The sequence below is a fragment of the Anas platyrhynchos genome, chromosome 12 (genome assembly GCF_047663525.1).
Source record: "Anas platyrhynchos isolate ZD024472 breed Pekin duck chromosome 12, IASCAAS_PekinDuck_T2T, whole genome shotgun sequence".
In the NCBI taxonomy this organism is placed as follows: Eukaryota; Metazoa; Chordata; class Aves; order Anseriformes; family Anatidae; genus Anas; species Anas platyrhynchos.
In genome coordinates this window covers 16281729-16296938 of record NC_092598.1, presented here as the reverse complement: position 1 = coordinate 16296938, position 15210 = coordinate 16281729, and the positions used below count along the sequence as shown (strand labels likewise).

At 36.0% G+C, this 15210-nt stretch overlaps 1 long non-coding RNA gene across 1 annotated transcript; it reads right to left on the bottom strand.

The window, feature by feature from the left end:
- Positions 1-1115: 1115 nt before the first annotated feature.
- Positions 1116-12058, bottom strand: LOC106016219 (uncharacterized). Its single transcript, XR_001188763.5, has 3 exons — positions 11922-12058; positions 2886-2952; positions 1116-2711 (listed from the first exon to the last, which is right to left on the bottom strand). It is a non-coding gene; the product is annotated as an uncharacterized lncRNA (long non-coding RNA).
- Positions 12059-15210: the final 3152 nt, after the last annotated feature.

Below are 15210 nucleotides of genomic sequence, written 5' to 3'. Positions count from 1 at the left end.
TTCAGCTTCTGAAAATTACTCATAAAAAAAAAAAGTAATTGTACATATCTTTATGTTCTTTCTTAGGGAAGATTAACATATATCGACTATATGGAAAACTGTACGGGATCATAGGATATAAATCAGTAAACAGTTTATACAATCCAAAATTGCCTCTACAGAAATTCCATATGTCTGATTTTTTTCTTTTTTTTTTTTTTTTTTTACAATGGAAGAATTTGGGCTAGATTATGTATGGCACAATGAACGCAATGAACACAACACTATGAGCACTAACAAAGCACTGGGTGATCTTCTTTGGCAGAATCTTTCTCCTTTTGGACTGCTTGACTTGTTAAATTTGTCATTAAGTATTCCACTTAGAAGCAATGAGGATGTGTCCTCTCCCTCAATACACCTCTGCACCAGCCGTAACTCAGTCCCATTTTTGTGCCCTTCTCTCTACAACAAACTAGGAAAAAGCACATAGTGCACAAGGATAATGGAAACTGCCTTGTCCAAAACTGAGGAGGCATAACTATGCTCTTGTAACCACAGACTATATGAAACACGTCATGACTTAAAATCTGCCAAGAATTAGAAGACTTCAACTATATTTAAAGTCATCAGGCATTTCTAGCAAGCCACTGTTTCCCATGACATGCTCAGCATCTTCATGTCTCCCCCTGCATGTTTTAACTTCTCCCAGAAATCTGAGTTGATCTTTTAATGTCCTGGATTTTGTCAGTATTCAGAAACTAGAATAACTCCTTATTCTTTTTCTGTTTCTGTGTCTCCTTTATTTGTATTATCCTTATCTTCATTGAGAAAACTGAGTCAAAATGTTTAACATCTGAAATACATTTCTGTAAGTTACCTTTGTTATGTTTGAAACTCTGCTGATTTCTCCGTTCACCTTGTTTCTTTTTGTATTCAGAAAATCTTTTATCCTACCCCTTTGCACAGACTTATTTTGTACCTTTTTGCTTACACCCTTCACTTTGTTCTCTAATCTTTCAATCTTCCCAACCAGCTTTATTTTACAGATGATTGATACATGCACTTCAACAGTTTCAACTGCTCTTTTATTTATCCCAAATAAATATCTTTGGTATACCGGGTATAATTCTCCAGCTACAAAACTTTATATTTGAATACTCCAATTTTATTTTCCCATATACCTTGCCACGATCCTCTTGCTTTATATAGTTTTTCTTTCTTCATGCAATTTTTAATTATAAATCTAACTTGCTTATAACACCTTATATCAATATATTTTCCCATTCTTACATCTCTTGTCATGCTATATTTATTATGCACATCTATGATGAGGATTGTTTCCTTTTTAGTGTATCCTTTTAAATTGCATAAAGAAGCAATATTACAGTGTTCAATTTGTGATTTGGGCTACACACCCAGACTGAATTAAAGCCAGATGGAATGGCAATTCAGGTATGTTGTGTGTTTAAAGTTCTCTGTGTGAAAGAAAAAGAAATCTATAATGTTACCCTCAGGATTTCAGGCAGTGATATTCCAAGTCTGAAAGAGAGGGAATAAAGAAACTGAAAAAGGATACACACCACTGACCAATCAATTGAAAAGTACGATAAATGGAAAACAGAAACCTCCCTAGATTTGCCTTGTGGGCTGATAGCAGTGGCTCTGTATAAAAAGAGAGAGCACTTAAGATCCACTTTCTACTTGAGGCATATAAATTAGTTTTTCTGAAGACATAACCCACTGTAGCTAATTCCAAGGTAGTACAAAAACAAAGAAACAAACAAAAAAAACACTGCTCCCCAAGAGGAAGGCTGAATGATGCCCCATCTTCATGTCTTCTCACTCGGGCAAAGTCTGTTATTGGGAAACTCATAAGTGACTGAGATGCACCAGCCTTTATTGCAAAACTGAACCTCACTGAGGACAATTGCAACCTTTCTAAATAACTTTTTGGTTAGTCCTCTGCTTTCTGCTCCTATCTGTGTGAATGAAACCCACCCATAGTCTTTTGGTCTTCTAACTTGGATTTCTCTTCTGCTGCTCTGCTTCAGGTGTAAACCATCCGTTCTCCTAAGCAAATGGCTCAAGCAGCCTGTGTGGATCCTAGAAATCTCCTCAAGTCAAGTCTATCATCAGGTCTCCTGCCTCTGCAGGCAGCCTGGACCACCCCATGCTCACTGGCAGCATCCTCCATCCAGACTAATGTGCGCATTTAACCTCAGCACATCTTCTCTCAAATACTAATCATGTGATTATTTTCAGCAGGATCCCTTGCACAATGAAGATCACAGGAGGCTTTGCAGACTCAGTCCTAAAGGACTCTCCTCTACAACGCTTTTCTCAAACAAGTTGAATTTATTTTGCAAACCCACAACTCGCTTTTTTAGTACAGGGACACTTCAGTCCATAAAAGTAAATAGGCAAATATTAAGTGAGGTGACTCAAACATTTACGCAAGCAAAACCACTCTTATTTTGTCAGAAAACAAAGTTCACTGTTGGCAGAGTTTTATAATCCATCACACTTCACTTTGTTTTTCCACTTCTTTTTCACAACCCAAACTTGAAAGGCAAGGTAACCTTGGTGACTGCTGAGGTCCCACGCAGCTGCTCAAAACTGTCCCACAGCTCTCAGGACTTCATTTGGTCAGGACACATGGAAGCCAACTCCTCAGCACCTCAGCAGGTACTGGTGGCAACAGGAAGCAAGGCACGTTGCACGTTGGGCACATGCTTGGAATAAAGAGAAGATCAAACAAAGCCCAGCCTTTTTTTTTTTTTCTCCTCTAGGTAGATCACACACAAATGATACTACTCTGTTTCTTATATGACCCTTATATATTTAAAAATATAAAAAAGAGAGCCTGCAGTAATTTTGCTTACATTACAGACATTGAAAAGTCCTACCTCCATAGCTGAGTCACACCATTATTTTTTCACTCTTTAGGTCAATTGCTACCAGGTTTCTCAGCAGCTGGAAAGAGACAATGGAAAATTAAATTTTAATGAACTGGACAAGCATCTTCCCTTAAAATAATACAAGAATTATAAAGGAACTATACAAAAACTACTTAATTTTAATGAAAGATATATGCCAATAAATCTAGTTTTACTGAAAAGCTTAGCTGTTTTAGGTTGTGACTCTTGCTCTTTTTGTGCACATATTAAGTGATAGAACCTGATAGAGAAGGCACTGAATGGAGACTAGAAGCAGATAGCTCTATTCCAAAATGAGGCACGTAAAGGTTGTACAAACGTTTAGTGGATAGTGCCCTAATTTATTACAGAATGGGATTCATATACTTACACAGTAAAAAGCTCGGATTAGGCACACAACATAATTTCCATTATGTTAATGTTGCTTTAAAATATATTGCACGGAGTGCTGCAACAATCAAATTATCAATTATAATGTCTACTCAGAGTAGAAAAGTGTTGCAAACAGAGGGCTGATTACTGCTTCAGTACTTCCAATCTGCATACTCATTGTTTAGTACAGGGAAAACAAATTATCTTGTGTTGGCCCTAGTTCAAATTTAATTAAATGAGTGCAAAGCAATTATAATAAAGTACAATAGTATAGTAATGAAAGGAAAATAACTCATTAACCTATTAATCTTTATTTATGTTCCTCTCAAATAAGTATGTAATTTCTTTATCACTGCATCCCATAAGAAATAGCAGGCTCTCACTGCTCATGGCCCGCTTTAGTGGGGCTTATTTTGCTAAAGATCATTGTATGACTTCACTGTTACTATTTATATAGATTTTATTTAATGTGTCTGATTTTTCTCCTCTCTCTTACACAGTATATTTTAAAACCCTTTCCCACATATCTGTGATGTAGATTGTAAACCTGTTCACACCCCTCTTTTCTTTTAACACTTGTCAGTTCTGAAAGGTAAACCTCTCTAGGAGCATTGGTATGCTTCTGTCATTGCGTAAGGGAGGGAGCGCTCCCAGAACATCTGCTATAAAAGACAGTCTTACATTAAGACATAAGATGAAAGCATATTATTTTTAAGAGGACCTGACACAGCTATTGCTTTATGATCTTTATGGGTTTAACAACATACCCCATATTTTCAGATGTGCTTTTCTAGTTCCTCATTCCAAGTTTTATCTAGGTTGCTGGCTTGTTGTCTTATTCTGGAAAATCTTAAATTTGAGGAAAAACAATACTTTTAAACTATTAGTCAAATATTGCAATATGGTGTATTTTAACCAGGACTGCAGTAAGCTAGCTAGCGTTATTACCTTATCTCTCCAAACCTGGTTTTGTTTTCATTGACATCTTACATTCTCGTGTGTACATTTAATGTCACACACCAGTGCTTAGCTTATTGCAACCAGCCAGGGTTGACTCTGTCCTTTCACTAAGCTGAGCCATGCAAAAGAAAAACAACAACAAAAACACCAACCAAAGCTAAGCACTAAGGAAGCAGCAAGATTATGAGCAAAAGCATGCTTCAAAAATCGTCAACAAATGTGCCTTTTTTTTTTTTTTTTTATAAGGGTGAGGAAACTATTAACATAACCACTACAATTTTCTCTACTAAATAAGATGAAGTCAAGGTGATACTGTACCACAAGCAGTAATCTAATGTTTTCCTGGTGAGCAGGCAAAATTGTTAACTGCTATGTAAACCATGAGAAAATTAAATTAGAAGAACTACAGTTTTAAAATATAACCTCCACTTCCGCACATACAAATGTAATTACTGGCACTTACAGAAGACCAGAGGTACCTGTGTAAAACATGATGAACAAATCTACTGTACTGAATACACACAAAGGGTGAATGAGGGCTCCTTTTGAAAACAGGAGAGTAAAACCTTCACAAAAGAGTTTGCAAAGTCAGATGTCCTGAGGCTTTTTCCTTTCCACACACAGACCCTGTGCAGGCAGGGTCCAATCTTCCTGCCTTATAAGATTCTAGCAGAATGGCTTCCAAAAAGTTATTAACAGATTCTCTGAGAGGATTGTAGAGGTGCAAATTTACAGCTCAGATGGCTGAGAAACATACAAGTTCACCATATCTTTCTTCTTCACACATAGCAAAAAACTTCTGCCTTGTAGAGTATATTTCTGGTTTCACAATCTGCTGCTGAGAACTCTGTTAGCAAGAAATGGAACTCTTTAATCTTAATGACACTTAATGAATCACTCTATTCTTTGCACATTTTTAACACTCAGTTCTTTATTTCACACTTATTGCTCAATTCTTGCTTTTATATTATCGCAGTACTGGTACTGTTTTAATACAGCTCTGTGCAGAGCTGTGCGTGGATCTATTGTATCGTGCGGCACAAATGACATTGTTCATCGTGACATTGCTGCTGACCTGTTGGAAGGAGCGATCAAGAAGTGCAAAGCCATCACCAATAGGTGGCACATTTGCATTTTGCAGAGAATAGTGTCACAGTTCTTTTTGTTTGTTTGTTTTTGTTTGTTTGTTTGCTTTTACAATGATTCATGTTTTAATTACAGTATTTCAACATGTGAAGTAACTAAATAATTAAAAAGAGGGAGAAAGCAATAAATAAATAAATAAATAAATAAATAAATGTGCCATGCGCAATCATCGGAATCTCATGCGAACTGTCATCTTATTCAGTCCAGAGTTAAATACTTGTTATAGAGCTAAATTAATGTTTATCCTCTGTGTAGAGCAACCACTAGAGGGGAGTTTGACACTCATGTTGCAAGTTCATAACTAGATGCTATACTGCAGGGAAATGTATAAGAACAGAAATCCACAGAAATTTAAAAAGACTATCATGCCAAACCCACAAATTCTCACCATCTTTCCAGATTACTGAGTGAGATGATTTCTGACTTAATAATAAATCCTGCTGCCAGTTGAGCTGACTTCATCCAGTTTCCTGATACATAAAGTGGAAAAATGAAGCTGCAGTGAGCTGAAGAAGAGAACGTGAAGCATGCTCAATAATGAAGACAAATACAAACTAAAATTGCCTGAGATTGGACTAGACTTCACAGTTACTGGACTTCTGCAAGCTATGGGACACTTAACAGAGAAAGAATCTTTCTCCTGCCTGCAAATCACTGGCCTAACACAGTATTCTGTGCAAATATGCAACTTGAAAATATATAACAATGTCTGCTATCTGCACCTAAAATGTAAACCTAACCGTCCTTGATATTTCCTCCTGTGTGTGTCTCAGTTTTATTTAAAGTGAATTCCCATTGTACCATGCACTGCAGAGAGTGACAAGGTCAGATTTTCAAAAAGCACCAGTCTCCCTGCACAGCGGGTACAACGCACACCACGGGTGAAGCTTTCCTTTAATGCAGACAGACACAGCTTCACTCAAGTCAGCTTACACCTGCAAAAGATTTGGCCACATCTATGTAAATCAAACAAACCCTGCCTGAACATCAGACTTGTAGAATTCTTGGCTGCGGTGGGAATTAGGACACAACTCCCCAAGTACTTGGGCACAGGGAGGTACAACCAATGCATGATGACCTCTCAGGTTTTGTTCTCCTACACCTACTGTTTAAGCCAGAAGGAAAACTTCAAGACTAACTGATTCATCCGATTAATCATATACAATCTCATAGCTCAAGGTTTTGCATCACAGCATAGGTTCATTTCATAAATTAAAATAATAATAATAATAAAAAGAATAAGAAAATAAAGTCTGCAACTTTCTTGAAATTGTACTTTGTATGACTGGATATTTTTAGGTCCAGGCATACATCTGTCACAAGCAGGATATATATTTGTGTGTGTGTGTATACACAGACATTATTTTTTTCATAACTGGGTCTCAGATGTACTTCTACTGATCTTCAGAATAACGGAACAGTACAGATTCAAAATAATAAAAAGAATAATGTATCTTCTAGAAAAAAGAAGTGAGTACAGTGCACATTGCTTGTCACAAAGAATGTATTTAATCTATTCTCTTATTTATAGCATCAAAATGTTTTTGACAGAAATAAGGATAGTAAAAAGTAAATAAATATGAGACAGACAAAAAACAAAACTACTCAATTTAAATCAAACAGTATTTAAAGGGACACTGATCACGTAAGAATATATAAAATATATATTTACAAGTTAAAACTGTCACAACATTCCTGTTGTGTGCCATAACATACTGTTCACCTAATTTACTCTAACACCTACCAGGGAAAATCAGGAGTTATTCCACTGACAACAATGGAATTTTTCTGGCATACTATTGATGAAAGTAGAGAATTTGACCCTGTATCCGAAAACCTTCCATTAAAGAAATAATTAGTGTACACAGGTGTTGTTTTTCCGTAGTAATTGATGTGGAAGCCTAACCAGTTCTAAAGGCTGGCCATTTGCTTGACAGACAGGAATTTATTTTCCTCAGTAATGAGCACAATTTCATATGGATGGGTTTTTTTTTTTTTTTTTCTTCTCCACAAAATAGAAAGGCAATCTACTCTGCAGCATTCAATCTTTCTCAAGCCAAAACCTCAAATGGCCCCAAAAGATCTTCTGCAACCCCACTGAGTTTATGCAGGTACTACAACCAGCCCTACTGCAAGACACTGCCTTGAGCACAAATTCTGGGGATTTGGCAGTATTCTACGGATGCCAACCTCTTGGAGTCTACTGCCCTTGGTGTTCATACCTGAAAGCAACCCACAAATATCCCAGGTCAGGTGCAAGAAACCAGAAGGCGAAACAACCATAGGGCATTTTTTCATGGTTATGACTGAATAATGAAAACATTTTGTACACCAGCTCTCCCTCACAGGTATGATGCACTTCAGGATGATGAGAGATGGAACATGATGCCTGGTGATGGACGGAGCAACCTTACAGAAGTGATCATGCTTTGGCCTGCAGCTCTTGCAGCAGAGGGATGAGTACTTTTGCCATCATAAGAATTATCATATGTAGATTAACTCACAGTGTCAATATTGTCTACTATCAAATAAGATTTAAAGATCACAGTGTATTAATTGATCATGCAATGACTATGAGTCTGCAGTTCAACAATTACTCACAGAAGGCTTAAAACGGTCCTAAAATATTTCATGAAAATAGTTAAAGAGCCATGTCAATGCTTCCATAAATGTGCTGGCAACCCTTCAATTGGAATATTCTACAGGTTGTTTTCTGTTCAATATCCTGCGTATTGAACAGGTTCAGATGTGTGATAATAGGATGGACATAGAGACCTAATCTTACAAGGACTGATTAAGAATTTTCCAGCCTTGCAAAACAAGTAACTCTAGAGAAAAAAAAAAAAAAAAAAAACTTAAAGTCACTATTTACAAAGTGTGATTCATCTGTTTAATGGTGACAGATAATTCAGTATGTAGTCCAGATGGTAGCACAGCTAACAAATCTAGCTTGGCTTTTTGATGCTATGGACAGGCTGTCTGACTGGCTCACACCAAGATAGATAGATAGATTGACAGACAGATAGACAATGACCTTCTCTTCTTGATATAGTTTTGCTGGTAATACACACTTCAGAATAAAACACCCAGGTATGCACAGACCTTAATAATCTATAGAACTAGCACAGGAGTGACCTGAAAACATACACAAGCTTTTATTTTAAGTTTACAAATTCATGTTTCCATTGTCCCTTTAGGAAAGAAAAGGGCAAGGCCAGAGCTTGAAAACCTATTCAATAATAGATCTTATGCTCTAAACTAGAGAAGGATGATTCTGGGCCAGCACAGTGATTTGCCAACAGCTGGTACATATACTTTGTAGTACTACAAGCTTTTGGCAAAGAAACTCAACCGACTCTGGATTCTATTCCCAGTGCTGCCTTTCCCCAACTTTTAACCCAGGGCAATTTACCTAACTCCTGTCTGTTCCTGGTTAGCCATCTGGTAAATAGATAACATAATTGCATCCTTTATAGACTCATTGTGAGGTGTAATTATTGAATGTCTTTAAGATAAGTCAAGGTTCTTGGTGAAGTCTTGTACAATCCATCAATAAATAATAATGGGGGGATGGAGAGGAGAGGAGCATAAAGCTGAATTGTTGCATAGGAGAATCGTTAGGCCAACTGAGACAGGAGAAATACAGGAAAGCAATTAGTTGACATGATCTGGAAAGCAAGGGGGTGAAATCACTCAATTAACTGCACTAGAAAACATATAGAAGGAGAACAGGCTAAGTTGAAATGACAAAAAAGTAAACTTGGACAAATGGGAAAAGACAGACCTGGCAAAACAGAGTAAGTTATGTCTCACTGGAGAGGTGTTGAGGCTGGAGTGAGCCAGGAAGCTTAAAGTGACTGGAAGGAGAGCTCTGAGGTTTACAATTCACATTGCTTTCTGTTCCAGTTTGCTCATTTCTTTGCAGCATAGCTTACAGAGATCGTTCTAATGGATTGCACTGCCACAGGGCATGTGCCCTCTTCTATCTCGTCTCAAGTGGGTAGCACCTCAGGGAGTTGACAGCTTCTCCTGAATGTGTGGCATTTCTGGGACAGACATCTGCACAGACATCTCCCTTACAGCCTTAGGGAAGCAGCACTGACTCCCTTCACCAGCCTGATCATTTGCAAATTGCATCACAGGAACTACTTTCACTTCCTAAGCATAATTGCCCTAAGTGATCCATTGATTGCTATCTGACACTTAGCTTCTCTGCTCTCATTTCCCAGATGTTTCTGGTTTTGTCATCACTCTTATCCCCATTTTATCAGAGATGTGACAACACATATTGAAAGGATGTGGCCATACTGAAAGAACTATATCAGATAAGTACAAATTAGAATCATGGTGTTTAAATAGGGTTATCATTAATTTAATAATTTGCAAATGAAACACAATTAGCTTATTGTTTATTCAAGCTCTCATCAGAAAAGTTGCTTTGTATACTGAATAACTTCATTGCCAATGCCATGCACTTTAGTTAGCATGGCAGCAAACAGTCTTTTTCCCTCATATATTAACTTCCTTTTTTTATATTATTTTTTTATTATTATTTTTTTTAAATGGTTATTTTTTTAAAGAATGTTTTGTTCTGTAAGTTGTTGTTTGAATTGGAAATCTTTGGATAGAACTAGATCTATAAAACCACCAACCTTATTTCCTACTTGTTTCAAATAGATTTAAATTATTTCCTCTTTCTTCTACAAATATGGTGAACATCCATTCAAGCACTCACTGGATTCAGTTCTCCAACCCTTGTTTACATTTAATATTGTAAAACAAAGGCACCAATGTGAACAGGATGAGTTAGTCTGCACAACAGGAACTCAAAGATTTAAAACAAACAAACAAACAAAACTTTTTCTGTAATTAAGCCATAACAGAGATCTAGCTCTCTGATTTTTGATTTTATAAATAATCTTGTTTTTGATCTTCTCTGAAGTAGTACATTATGTAGGTTGAGTATCTTTATGTCAAGAAAATTGAGAGATGGGAAGAGAAAGTCCACAATATCCAGTGTTACACTAATATTTTACTATGGTATTCCTCCTGTACTAAAAAGGTACAGTTTAATCTGAGAAAGAAAAAACAAACAAACAAAAATATTTTGTATTGATATGGGCAGGTTCTTTGTCTCCAACATACAAAGACAAGCTGTGGTTTTCAAGAACATTTTAACCAAACAGAAGAATATAAAGACAAATGCCTGATATTAATCCAACACAAAAAAGAAAAGATGGTAGGGAAGAAGGACTTCACAGTGATTTTCCAGTCATATTGCTGAGTCCATGATACACACCCCAAGATACAGCGAGCAGTTCAGAGATTTTGTTCCACGAAGTAAATTTTGAAAAATCGTATGGCCTCATCACTTGGTAGAGAACAGTGAGACTTGCTCAATCTTGCTCTTAAGAATATGAGTGACTCATAAGAATTCCATGCCTTTTATCTCCAAAATATTAAATACAAACACTTTACCTTCTGCCACTCCACTACTCATTTGCCTGCTATTGACAATGCAGGTGTGTCACTTCCAATAAAACTTTATTCCAGCATTCATGCTTTTCTTGGAAATGAAAGCAGGTGAATCCTTGATCTGAAGAAGATAAATGTGATTTTGTTCTAGTCTGTCTGACCAGTCTGTCAATGACAGCCATTCATCTGCTGTGGAACAGTGAACAGTGCCCCATGAATTTGCTAACATTGCATCTGCCAGTACATTTTTCTTTGATAGTAAGTGAGGCATAATAAACCTTGATCTTTTTTATATGCTGTTTTTTGTTTGGGAAGTATGATTCATTGGCTATTTACTACTACACATTGTTCCTCTACAGAATCACATTCTACACACTCCACAAATTTCTTTCTTGGATTCAATAGAAAAACACTATTTATTATTCTAAAAAAATAATAATATAACAGCAAAATCTCCATGCCAAAATTTTAGGCCCTCATTTTCAGTGCTGACATCTGCTGAGTGATGCATCAAAGAGAGAGGGCCTATTATCACCATAAGAACTCCAGAAAATTCTTTCTGAATTCCAGTAAATATCACACTTTTCAACAGCTTATTCAAGATATATGAATGTGATGAAATTCTGTGTTCTGTGCAAGTAAAAATGTTTTCATTTTCATTCAGCAAATAGCAATCTGTATCCCACAAAGACATTAACAAGAATATTTGTCTTTGCAGTGCTCCATGGAAGTTGTTAGAACACCTTTGTCAAAACTTTTCAGGCTAAAAGCTCTACATTGGCAATCATTTACACACACACACAGTTGATCATTTAGGGGCTGGAAAAGTATTCTTAGACCTTTCACTGCCTATGTGATGGTATTTTCCTAACAGTAAGTCTTGTTTTTCAGTAAGTCTACATCAAAAAGAGAGCATACTACCGAGCTGCTTTTTCATATAACATACTAATGACTCACATTCTCCTATCATGATCTTTCCAGAAGTACAAGTAAGGGAAGGAGAACACTAGTCAGTTCATGTCTTTCACCCAAAGTGGATGAAAAACTACTCACCACATCACAGATTTCTTTGTTTCCAGGTAACAGCCCCTTTACACAATATTTATTAGCTTTCCCCTATAGTTTGGGTAAGCATCCTCAAATTTTGAGAAATAGAAGACAGGAGAAAGAGGAGAGAGTCCAAACTAACATAAATACAAATAAGCTTATGTGTGGGTGTAATTTGATTAAAGAACAGGTTTCAGCTTGTGCATACTGCTGTATCAGTATCACCTGAAGGTAATGGATTCACAATAACTGACACTTATTATGAGCCCAACCAGTATGTCATCTGTACACAGGTGAAATAACATTAATTAAATGAAATCACAACAGAAAATGGCAGTAATGCTCCTTGCTAAGTATATTCTTTCTGTACATAAGAAGACAGTATGAAGATTACTCTGACTCTACTGCTTTTTCTGATGTCGAGATGCAAGTGAAAGGTTTTTAAATAACATGAGATAGGCTTCTTTCACGCCAACACTGAGATTCCTTTGAAAAATAAGTGGTTAGAAATTTCTGTACAAGGAAAAATTGCTTTTGTTTAAGATTATTATATTCCCCCTGTTTTTTCATCTTGACTGGTGGAAAATTCTTATCTATTATATAGAAGCACAGACTATTAGAAAGAAATAAAACAAGTAGGTACATGTCATTCTCAGTAATGTAATAAATAATTACTGGATGTGGTACAAATTAATAATTTTTGTGTTTACTGTAGGAAACAATTTTTCAACACTGTTAGTAATTTCTTGCCCTCCAGTTCTATTTTTTTCTATTCTTATGAGAAAATTTCTCTTCTAATGTAAACTCTCTAGAGGGAGACTGCAACTGTATTTACAAGTACATAAACAATCATATTCTCCGACACCATATTCTTAATTGATTTGAGTCAGAAAAAAGATTTGGAACAGTTTAATTCACATGGTAGGTGCATTGTGGCACAACTTTCACTTATTTAAAGATAGAAATATAATTATCATTTAAACAATAACAAATGTATTCCCCCATGAGCTCTGTTTGCTCATTTAATATTAAAATTCTTTCATGTATTCCCCATATTTCAGATTTCCTTTTTGTATATCAAAAACCGGTGAACTTTTTCCCCTCCTATAATTGTCCATCTTCAGAACAGCAATGAGAACAAGACAGAAAATCATCTCTAGAAACTTAAAAAGAAACCAAAACACTAACTGACTTATATTTCCAAATTATTGTAAATATTGTTATTTAGCTTTCAGTTTATGGCAGCCCCAAGGAAATCAAAGTCTGAATCAGTACTTGCTTGCAGAGTGACTTGTAGAAACAACAGCTAAGTAATCCTTGCTCCAAAGACATCACACATAATCAAGTTATTAAAAATAGTAATACTGATCGTTACGGTCTGTCTGTAAGACTGCATTTAATCAGCAGATACCATATCAAGCAATCATAAATTGTTATATAATCTGCACAAGGACATGAGATCAACACTTCTGATCTATAATTATGGGCTGACTTCACTGAAATACAGTACTTGAGAAAAGTGAGTTCATAAAATGCCTTGGTATGAGCCTAACTCTTCCTCTGGGGGAATAAAGGCAAAGTATAAATAGTATCTAGTGAAAGTAGTTAGCTAAAACAGCCTTTAAGTTTAACATGCACAAACCTGAACTATCTTACATTGTTACCAAGTTTTTGGAAAGGGCTAGACCTGTTTAGGATATTAACTGGAGCTCATGCACCTCCTAAATTCCAGCAAGTCTGCAGAGTTTTGCAATAATATAGTTATTAAGCCTCCCTGCAAAAATTAAACAAAGGGATATTTATTCTTAAAATAAATATTTCTAAGTAACAAGAATTATGTGCAGGCAATTCACACACAGATAAATTTATACAGCTTTTTGTTCATCTTAGCTGCCCAGCCAGCCGCAGAGTGTGAGCCGTAATAATGATACAGAAGTGCAAATTCCTTACTTGCTTGTGTAGCTCTAAGGTTTTGACTCATAGTTTCAACGTGCAGAAATTTATAATATTTTTTCTCCAACAAGTAATATTTCCTTAAACAGTATGTTCCCTTAATTTACTAGGCTTTTCACATGTACAGGTTCAACCATTAGCGATTCTCACTTCAATGATTAGCAGGATGTATGTCATGGGTTGATGAAGCCTATTACCTGTGTTAGCAAAAGCATCCTGTAACACATTCAGCATCCAGTAGCTTTGAAAATCCTAACATCCACATCTACAGTTTGCTGTAGGTTTAGGAGCTGAACAAGACTGAGAACCTTTTCTAACCTTACGGAGGTTAAGCTGAGGAGGCTTTATGGCAGAAAGCTGTATTGATATCTGTACTTACGTCCTTATCAAGAACAGGTCAAATAATCCTTTCATGGAATTACACAGTGATGAGTTCAGACAAATAAACCAGACCGTGTAATTCAGAATCCTAAATGGTAACAATTAATTTTCGGAATCCATCTCCTGTGAAAGAAAGAACTGGTGTTCCAAAGCCACGATTGTTTTATCTCTGATGTTCTTGTATGACAATGTGTATTGGCCTACTTCTGAACAAGTCTGGAAAACTGAGTAACTAGGCCCATAAAGCTGTACTGGGTGGGTTTTATACAAGTCCAACTGTAAACACCAGAATGTACAGCTAATGGTGTTTTAGATAAAGCTGATTTAAGCAATTGAGATAACAGAATCCTACAATATTCTGGATGAAACATACTAAAAAAAGTGCATTAATAAGTTAGCTGATACCAAGCTCCAGATGTTTCTTACTCTGGCAAGGCTCCTTAAGTGATGATAAGCAGATTTACATACTTAACTAATATGTTTATTTAAAGAAAATTTCCAAATCCAGACTAACATCCAGATTTCTTATTTGGCTTCAGATCAAAAGACATACTATCAATAAGGATGGCATCCAGGAAAAACCTTCTCAACATCTGCTTAGAACCAAACAACAGATATTTGATTTTCTGCAAATTTAATTTCAGACAAAGTTTTACTTCATCCAATATTTTTTTATATCCTCAAGACAGTCTGACCTAGTCTTTTGCATATTCAAATCTCAGAATACAGCTCATCCACTGGCAGGAACAGCAGTTGCTAAGGAGAAACTGTTAGTTTGTAGTTCACATTTAAAATGCTATCAACAATTTCACTCGAAGTGAGAACAAAAGCTTTTTGGAAGCAAAGTCCACCTCTCACCAACAGTATCAGTGGTTTAAAGAAGCAGGTTCTTCTTTGTAATGTTCTTTGTAATAAATAAAATAAAATAAAATAAAATAGATAAAATAAAAAATAAAATAAA